Raw genomic sequence first — 8,678 nt, forward strand, 5'->3', positions numbered from 1 at the left:
AGTGGGCTGCTTGTTTGGAAAGCCCTATCCCCCTCGTTGCGCTAGTGCCCCTGATCTCTGAGCTTCATGGGAACAGTCCATAGAGGTCCTGTCCTCCGCAGGTTAATTGCCGGGTTGCCTGAAGCTTCTCCCTGACGTAGGGTCCGTGTACCCCGTCATGCCTTCGGTCCCAGACCGGTGATTAGGCCCAGGCTGCTGACCTTCCTCCAAGACAGGTCCCAGGCACCTAGCCTCAATTCCCTGCGACCGGGGTCCGACTCCTCTAGGTCCAGACCACCGTCTGAAACCTAGTCTGCTTCTCCCCTGGGAGCTACAACTTCCAGATTCCTCAGAGCTCCTCACAGCTTGAGGGCTACCAATGAACTCTGGGGAGCTGCTACTCCCAGCTCCTCACTCACTGGGAGCTACTTCTGTTCTGCCTGTCAGCTCTGCTCAGCACTTCCTCCCTCGCTGACTTCCCCCCTCCCACCACTCTGCCTGACCCCTAGGTGGACTGCCCTATTCCAGCTTAAGCAGCCCACTGGTGTGCCTGACAGGGTGTGGTATGAGGTGTATCTAGGATTTGTGAATGCTGGTGGAGGCAGTATTGCAGGTTGGGTTCCCAGAACCATGGGGAGTTGAGCCCTGCACGGAGAGAGAAATTGTGCAGAAACCTGTGACGACCTGACTAGTCCAGGGCGTCGCACAAACATGGCCTTTTTTGTGTAGTTTTGTGTTCTGCACCTGTTTTGTGTTTGTGCCATGATCATCTCTTCATCTATTTTATATAGCTTTGTGTTGATGTCTTCCAATTGTGGGCGAACTTTGTGGCTTCCAGTTGTTTTCCCTGATTCATCGATTTGTCACTAATGTACTCCAGTTTCCCCCACCTTCGGAGTCATTTTACATTCTCTGGGAACAATTTCTTTGCACCATTTTGCAAACCGAACAATCCTTGAGCTAACAAAGTCCCAAGGAAGATTGCAGACAAAAACGTACAGGTGCAAGTGCTATCCGTGAAAATAATGGATGTCACTCGCAAGTAAAAAAAAAAACCCTGATGTGTGAATGAGGCCTGCCCCTTTCACACGTCAGTGATTCTGGTATGTTTGTGCTTTTTTTTAAACGTCCCAGAATCACTGACATACGCAGAGCCATTATAATGAATGGGTCTACTCACACATCAGTGATTTTTCACTGCACGTGTCTCCGTGCGGCGTACCCGCGTGTCCGTGATTGCTGCACGGAGACATGTCCATTTTTTTTCTGGCATCACTGATGTCCCACGGAGCACGCAGTGGTGTGGTCCGTGAAACACGTGCCAGAAAAAAACGTGCATTTAAAATAATAAACATTTTTACTCACCCGGCTCCAGCGATGTCCTCTGCAGCCCATGCAGCTTGCTGCTTCTGTGCCGGCTCATTACTGTCGCGCATATTCATGATGCACGACACAGCCGACCCGGAAGCAGCTGCTGCGGGGGTCAGGGCCGGCCGGATGCTGCACCGCGGGAGTGTTCAGCACCATGGAGAACGGGAGCGCGCACAGGTGAGTTGATTTATAAGTGCAATCACGGGCCACGGAGAACGGAGCCCGGATTGCACTTAGACAACCCACGTGTGCCGTGAATCACGGCACACGCAGGGACATGTGCGTGTTTTACACGCCAGTGAAAAACGTCACTGTTTTTCACTGACGTGTGAAACGGACCTTACTGTGTTTTTGGTGCTTTCTTGAGCTCACAAATATGTACCTATATGCATGCATTTCCGTCCTCCAGCAAAGTCTATGAGATTTCCATTTTGCTGTCTACACAGTGCATTTTATCTTGGCTGTGTATTTGAAGATGCAGCATGTCAATTCTTTTTGTGTCTTTCCAACCTTTTTGAGCCCTTCCGGTCAATAGATTTGACATTGGGCAAAATGCAGCAAAAACACCTAAAAAATGCATGCATGTTTAGATGTATTTTTGCATCAGGTGCATTTCTTGGGGCCAAAAATGCTGCATCTTTGTGGTCAAGTAAAGATGCAGTGTGTGAGCATAGCATTAGTGTCATTGCACAAAATTCTGCCAATCTGGGCTATGTTATTAGGGGTAATATGGTACAGGGGGACTATTAGTTGTACTATGGTAAGAAAGGAAGGCTGAGCTAGAATGCAGGAAGGAGCTGCCCTGGGGGACTGAATCCTGAAGCCGGGCACAGAGCCCTCTGCCAGTGACAGTAAGCGGCGCCTGCCCTGCATAATGCCTTTGTATGTTTGCTAATGATCGTTTGTTTGGTGTGCTGCCGGATCAATATGATCAATCTATAGCCTAAAGGTACCGATTCCCCCTGCAGCCATGTTCCCTATGCTGGCAGCTGCTCAGCCCTTGTGTTTTCCTTTTGGTGATATTATGTATATTGCTGTTTCTTCTCAGTGGTGAAATATTAATAATTATAGATATGAGACATGAGTAACTGTTATAATATATTGTAGGTTCATCATAGTATTGCCAGTCATGTCTAACCTATTCACCTGATCACCTGAAATCCAAATCCCAGGAATGGAGTAGAGCAGGATCATAGCTAAGCACCCAGCCATACAGGTGTATGAGAAAAGTCCAATGTTCATATAGAAATAAACTCCTGGTTTTATTTTTGTGTATTGTTATCTATGTGACATTCAGTTTAATACTATATAATATTTTATAATTCTTGCTGTATAAATAGTTGCCTTTGTTAATAACTGTAGTGGATGCATTAAACCGGCGTCCATATGGCTTCTGTGTTGATTTTCTCTTTGCGATTCTATTGAAATAAGTAACTCTCATGGTATAGCTGAAACGCCCTGGAGGCTGGTCCATGTACAAACTGTTCACGTGAGCGCAGCCAGTCACTAATGTTGGTCTGTGTGCACTCCACTTTTTGTCCAGACAGTGCTCGGACCAAAAATTAATTTTTAACCTAATCTTGCAAAGACCTGGCATTCGCTTATAGAGCGGTGATACCCTCCATGGACTAGCATCAACACATCTCTTTTGTCGGACAATTCGGGGGAAAGCATGGGACAAACTTTAATTTTTAAAATGTAGCCTTCCTTGATGGAGAGTATCATAGTGACCAATAAGCATAATTGTCACATGAAGTGGGCACACTGGAGACTTTGTAGTGAAGTGTGCTGCCATTTATTTTGCATAACCATTCTTCCTTGTTACAAGCTTTGTCTGTTTCATGCTGTGGGAAGTGTGCCATGATAGAACTAAAAGCCCGATTTATTATTGCATTTGCACTTTTTTTTACCATCTTTAGGCTATGTTCACACACTGCGTTTTTTACCTGCGTTTTTGGTCCGTTTTTGCTGCAGAAATTTCTTGAGAAATTCTTGTAACCTTTCTGAAGACATTCCCCAGCAAAACCTATGGCAAAAAAAATTAGCTGTGCACACACTGCGTTTTTTTCTTAAGAAAATTCTTTCAGTAGATTTTCTTAAGAAAAAGAATGAGCATGTCACTTCTTTTCTGCAGCTAACTGCGTTATTTGCCATAGATAATTGGCACAATAACGCAGGGAACAACCAGCGGTAAAAACGCACCGAAAACGCACCAAAAACGCACCTGCGTTTTTGGTGCGTTTTTTAACGCAGGTGCACTAATCTTTCACTCAAGAAATTTCTTAAGAAAAATCATTTTTCTAGTGTGAACATAGCCTTAACCTGTTTTTTCACTTGTGCCTAATTCGTCTTTAAATTTGCACTTTTTTTTTCTTATGTTTACCATGCTGTGCAGAGTTTTGGACAGTTCATCAGTTGTGACTTTAAAAAGTCATAATATTGTCACAGCTGTACTTCTGGAGTTATTTCATGTACGCCAGAAATAATAAGTCTTTGGCTTTACCCAGAAAGAAAATGAGATAGGATGATGAAACTTTACATTTATTCCACTTAATCTCCACTAATGTCAACTCACTTCTTACATCAGTGTTTCAAGTTCTGTAAGCCTAGCAAAAAGAAGGATTTCAGTTGAGCCTCAAACCAGGCATCCGTAGCAGCCATGGCATCAGAAATAATTTGAAATTTGGTACCCTTGAGGTGTTTCTTCAGGTGTGCAAACAGATGATAGTCGGAGGGAGCTAGATCTGGTGAATAAGGTCGGTGGTCAGCCAGCTGGAGGCCCAGCTCTGCCAGTTTTGCCGTGGTCGCTTGTGCAGTGTGAGTGGAGGCGTTGTCTGGCAGGAACAAGATTCCTTTGGCTAGCTTTCCGTGCCATTTGGCCTTCAGAGCTGCCTTCAATTGGTCAAAAAGTTCAATGTAATACCTTGCATTGATGGTGGAACCCTTTTGAAGGTAGTCCACTAGCAGCAGGCTCTCCTTATCTCAGAACACAGACGCCATCACCTTAGTGGCTGCATTTTGCACTCTGAAATTCTTTGGACAAGGAGAACCACTGTGCCTCCACTCTTTTGACTTCTTGTTTTCAGGGTCATACAAATAAATCCAGGTCTCATCAGTGACCAGTCGATCCAGGAAGTTCTCATCAGTCCAGAAACGGTGACAAATGGACCGGGAAGTTTTCACTCACATGCTTCTCTGATTTGTTGTCAAACATTTGGGGACCCACTTTGTAGATAGCTTCCTCATGTCCAAATGTTAATGGATAATTACACAAACACGTTCATGGGAAATCCCCATGATGTCTGCTATTGCTTTAGCTGAAATTTGTCAATTCTCCAGTATGAGGTTGTGCACAGCATCAACAATCTCCGGAACAACAACCACTCTTGGTCGTCCAGGATGTTCCTCATCATTGGTGCTGAAGTGGCCCGTGTTAAATTTGGCAACCCGGTTTTTAACTGTGGAATATGTAGGGCATTGGTTCCCCCCCCCCCCACCCAATGTCTGCGACGTATCACCATGAATATACTTTGTGAACTTTCCTTGCAGAAACAAGAATTTTATCACTCCTCTGCTCTGTTGCTGTGAATTTCGCATTAAACTCCGCCATTTTGTTTTCCCGCGTGTGTAGAACACTGTTGCCATAAGCAACAAACACAAAATTTTGAAAATACTGTATATATTAGACACATAAGGCTTTCATAGGATGTAACATTTGTTACCATAGAAACAAGATAAGATCACACAGCCAAAGACATCAGCAGCCACTCGTATTTTGTGCCTTTTTACAGAGCAAGCAACTTTTTACTGTAGCAAATCACAAAATAAGTGAAGGACTAATAGACCATTTTTGACTTTCCAAAAAATTCCTGAACCAAATTTGCCATTTTGAAGAATTTGGCTCAATAAAATGATGACAAATCCACAAAACATAAAAGTGATGTAAAAAAAAATGCAAATGATAATCGGGGCCTAAGCATTTTCGGGTCTTACACAGGAAACCTTCTGGAAATGCTGTTTTTTATTTAGGGACCTTTTATAACATGCCAGGAGAGTTGGACAGTTGGGTTCCTATCAATGGAAGAAAGATGAGCCCCGATTCATCATCTTTGTGGCTTGTTACTGCAATGAAAATGTTTCTAAGGCTTCCTCTCTAATGTAAGAAAAATGGATTGATTATTTTGATCACTCATCAGTTTTTCTCGTATATGAAAATAGATAAAAAAAAAAAAGTTTCTCTATTTGCCAGTCCATATAAACTGTACCATACTCAGGTGTCATCAAAATGTGGTCTGATTGTTTTTCATTAAAGCCCCATGATCTTGCATTACTGATTTTATTCCGAAACTCAAGTTAAAATCGGACATGTTTCCTCATAATAGGTGAAAAATCACACATGTGACTAGCCCCATAGACTATCACAGGTACGAGTGCTGTCTGTGAAACCACAGATGGCACTTGTGAGAGAACATTGTCAGTGTATGTATGCCAAAGCCAGGAGTGGAACGTACATAGAAAAACTATAATTGAAAGATTGACTCCTGCTCTATGTTTTGAAGACACTCCTAGTTTTGGCATGGAGATAATGATCAAAAATACTGACATGTGAATGAGGCTAAACAGTAACTTTTATGTTTGTCCCTTATTCATAACTTAAAGTGCAATTTAAGTAAACTGTACTACTTTTCCTGTTTTGTTTTTGTTTTCTTCGATTGTTGAAGGCCATCTTGTGACATTTTAAAGGGGTTGTTCACCTCTCATGCTAGGTACGGGAAGTACTAAGTGAAAGGGAAGAGAAAGGAAACCCTGTGACTAATGAAGGGGGAGATGATTACCCCTGACCAAACCTACCGCTGGTCCCTGGATTTCCTCACCATCCTAGGTAGGTTCTGCACCTATACGCTGACCTGGATACCTTACCCTGCTTTGCCCTGAAATAGGTCCTAGGTAGGGGTCAGATGGGATGAGTGCTTCACCAACCCCTTTAAGCTCTAAAGAAGACGCAGGGATCAGAAACAGGGAGAAGGGAAACGACTAACTTATCTGCAGATGACTCGGGGAGAGGACCTGCAACACCATCAAACTTTCTCCAGATAAAAACAAGCCGACTGCTTGCACTGAAGACTTGCTAAGCAAATTAGACCTATCACCAGCAGAGAGTAAGGCTATGTGGGCACAGTGCGTTTTTCGCTGCGTTTTGCTCTTTTTTTTTGGGTGCGTTTTTGCTCATAAAACTGCATGACTTTGCTTCCCCAGGAAAGTCTGCGTTTTCATTTTTGCTGTCTGAACAGTTTTTTGTTTTTTTTTTTGCTGCGTTTCTGTGCTAAAATGCAGCATGTCAATTATTTTTGCGTTTTTCACTGCTTTTTCCACCTTTTTGAGTTAAATGAGATGTTCAAAAACGCAATGAAACGCAAATTGCAAAAATAGCTGCGTTTTAGTTTTTCCATGACTGAAAAACGCAGCTATAAATGCAAGGGGTGGGTAGTAAAGTGACATGTACAGGAAGAGGATTCCTTCTGTTGGTAAACACAGAAGCATGAATCCTCCCGATACCGCTGCTGCTGCCACCTCCCGTCCGGCGCCATGTCCGCTCCTGTGCGGCGCCAAGTCCGGACAGGAGATGGAAACAGCTGCGAAATAAAAAGTGAACAGTAGAAAAAAAAAATCTCATTCACCTGTCTGCAGACTCCCAGCTCCTCTTCCCGGTACCGCCACCCTCGCTCCGGCTGTGTGCAGTCTCCCGGGCACGTCCAATAGCTGCAGGACCTGGCGGTGATCACCTGATGCGGCACCTGACGCATCAGCTGATCGTAAGTCTCGCGGTGACGCCGACTTTTTACCGTCCGACCGGCCTAAACTATCATCTGATGCCGTCAGGAGACCGCATCACTGATTACCGGCAGCTCCTGGAGCGATCGGATGGGAGTCAGCATAGACTTGAGTTTTTTTTTTTTTTTGCACTGATGCATCACCTGATTGTATAAACGGCTTTTATACAATCAGCTGATGTGTCATGTGATTCAGGCCCTTGAACCTGACACATCATCTGATTGCTTTGCCTTCCAGCAAACCGATTAGATGATATTGGATCTGGATTGGACGGCGCGGGACCATTGACCTAGGATTACTGCGGAGGGGTGTTCTTTATTTCAATAAAGATGGAGTCACTAATTGTGTTGTGTTTTATTTATTATAAAAATATTTTTCTGTGTGTTGTTTGTTTTTTTTTTTTTTTGTTTTTTATCATTACTAGAAATTCATGGTGGCTATGTCTAATATTGACATGACACCATGCATTTCGGGCTTAGGGCCAGCTGATAATATACAGCTAGCCCTAACCTCATCATTACCCAGTGAGCCACCCAGCATCAGGGCAGCTGGAAGAGTTGGATACAGCGCCAGAAGATGGCGCTTCTATGAAAGTGCCATTTTCTGGGGTGGCTGCAGACTGCAATTTGCAGCGGGGGTGGCCAGAAATCTTGGGCACCCTGCACTGCAGATTCCAATCCCCAGCTGCCTAGTTGTACCTGGCTGGACTAAAAAATTGGGCGAATCCCACGTTTTTTTTTTTTCTTTTTTTCTTCATGAAATAATTTTTTAAAAAAAAGGGCTTCCCTATATTTTTGGTTCCCAGCCGGGTACAAATAGGCAGCTGGGGGTTGGGGGCAGCCCGTACCTGCCTGCTGTACATGGCTAGCATACAAAAATATGGCGAAGCCCACGTCATTTTTTTGGGGGGGCAAAAAACTCCTGCATACAGTCCTTTATGGAGGATGCTGAGCCTTCTAGTTCTGCAGCTGTCTGCTCTCCTGCATACACTAGTGGAGAATGAAGAACATATTGAAGAAGGAAATGACATGACATCAGACTTTTTTTTTTTTTCAACAATCTTTAATGGCATTGTTCACTGATTAAAAAAAATAAATAAAATGCATAAAAACAGTGAGCAAAAATGCACCAAAACGTGGTAAAAAATGCACACGTTTTTTGCCGCGGGCACGTTTTGTGCGTTTTTTTTTTTTGCCGCAAAAAACACATACAAACGCAGAGTAAAAAAAATGCAGTGTTTGAACTTACCCTAAGGGGCAGTGAGGGGATTTAAAGACACAAAGGGAAGTGCTGAAGATTAATAGCTGACTTGGTGAGGGAATCCACAGGGTCCTAAAGAGAAAGGGATAAATCCCAAGCAGAAAGAAATGGAAAGTCAGAGGGCAGCTTGTGTAGCCAAACACTGACTTTCTACAGCCAGAAACTACAGGACTGTCTCTCATGCGTGACACACCCGTGACACCACATTTGTCAAAGATTTTTATGTCTCACTTATA

General features: G+C 43.7%; 1 protein-coding gene across 5 annotated transcripts in view; it reads left to right on the forward strand.

Moving 5' to 3' along the window:
• Window positions 1-2,113: 2,113 nt before the first annotated feature.
• The window catches only part of MPV17L (MPV17 mitochondrial inner membrane protein like), an 82,830-nt gene continuing 76,265 nt past the window's right edge, over window positions 2,114-8,678 (forward strand). The window contains exon 1 of one of the 5 annotated variants that reach the window (XM_075329118.1): window positions 2,114-2,201. The gene's annotated coding sequence lies outside the window, so the exon portion shown is untranslated. Of the gene's footprint in view, window positions 2,233-2,280; window positions 2,300-6,159; window positions 6,233-8,678 lie in introns of those variants that run through there. The other 4 variants (XM_075329119.1, XM_075329120.1, XM_075329123.1 and 1 more) reach the window with 4 other exon arrangements.

Source organism: Anomaloglossus baeobatrachus, chromosome 11 (assembly GCF_048569485.1).
Source record: "Anomaloglossus baeobatrachus isolate aAnoBae1 chromosome 11, aAnoBae1.hap1, whole genome shotgun sequence".
NCBI classification, from domain to species: Eukaryota; Metazoa; Chordata; class Amphibia; order Anura; family Aromobatidae; genus Anomaloglossus; species Anomaloglossus baeobatrachus.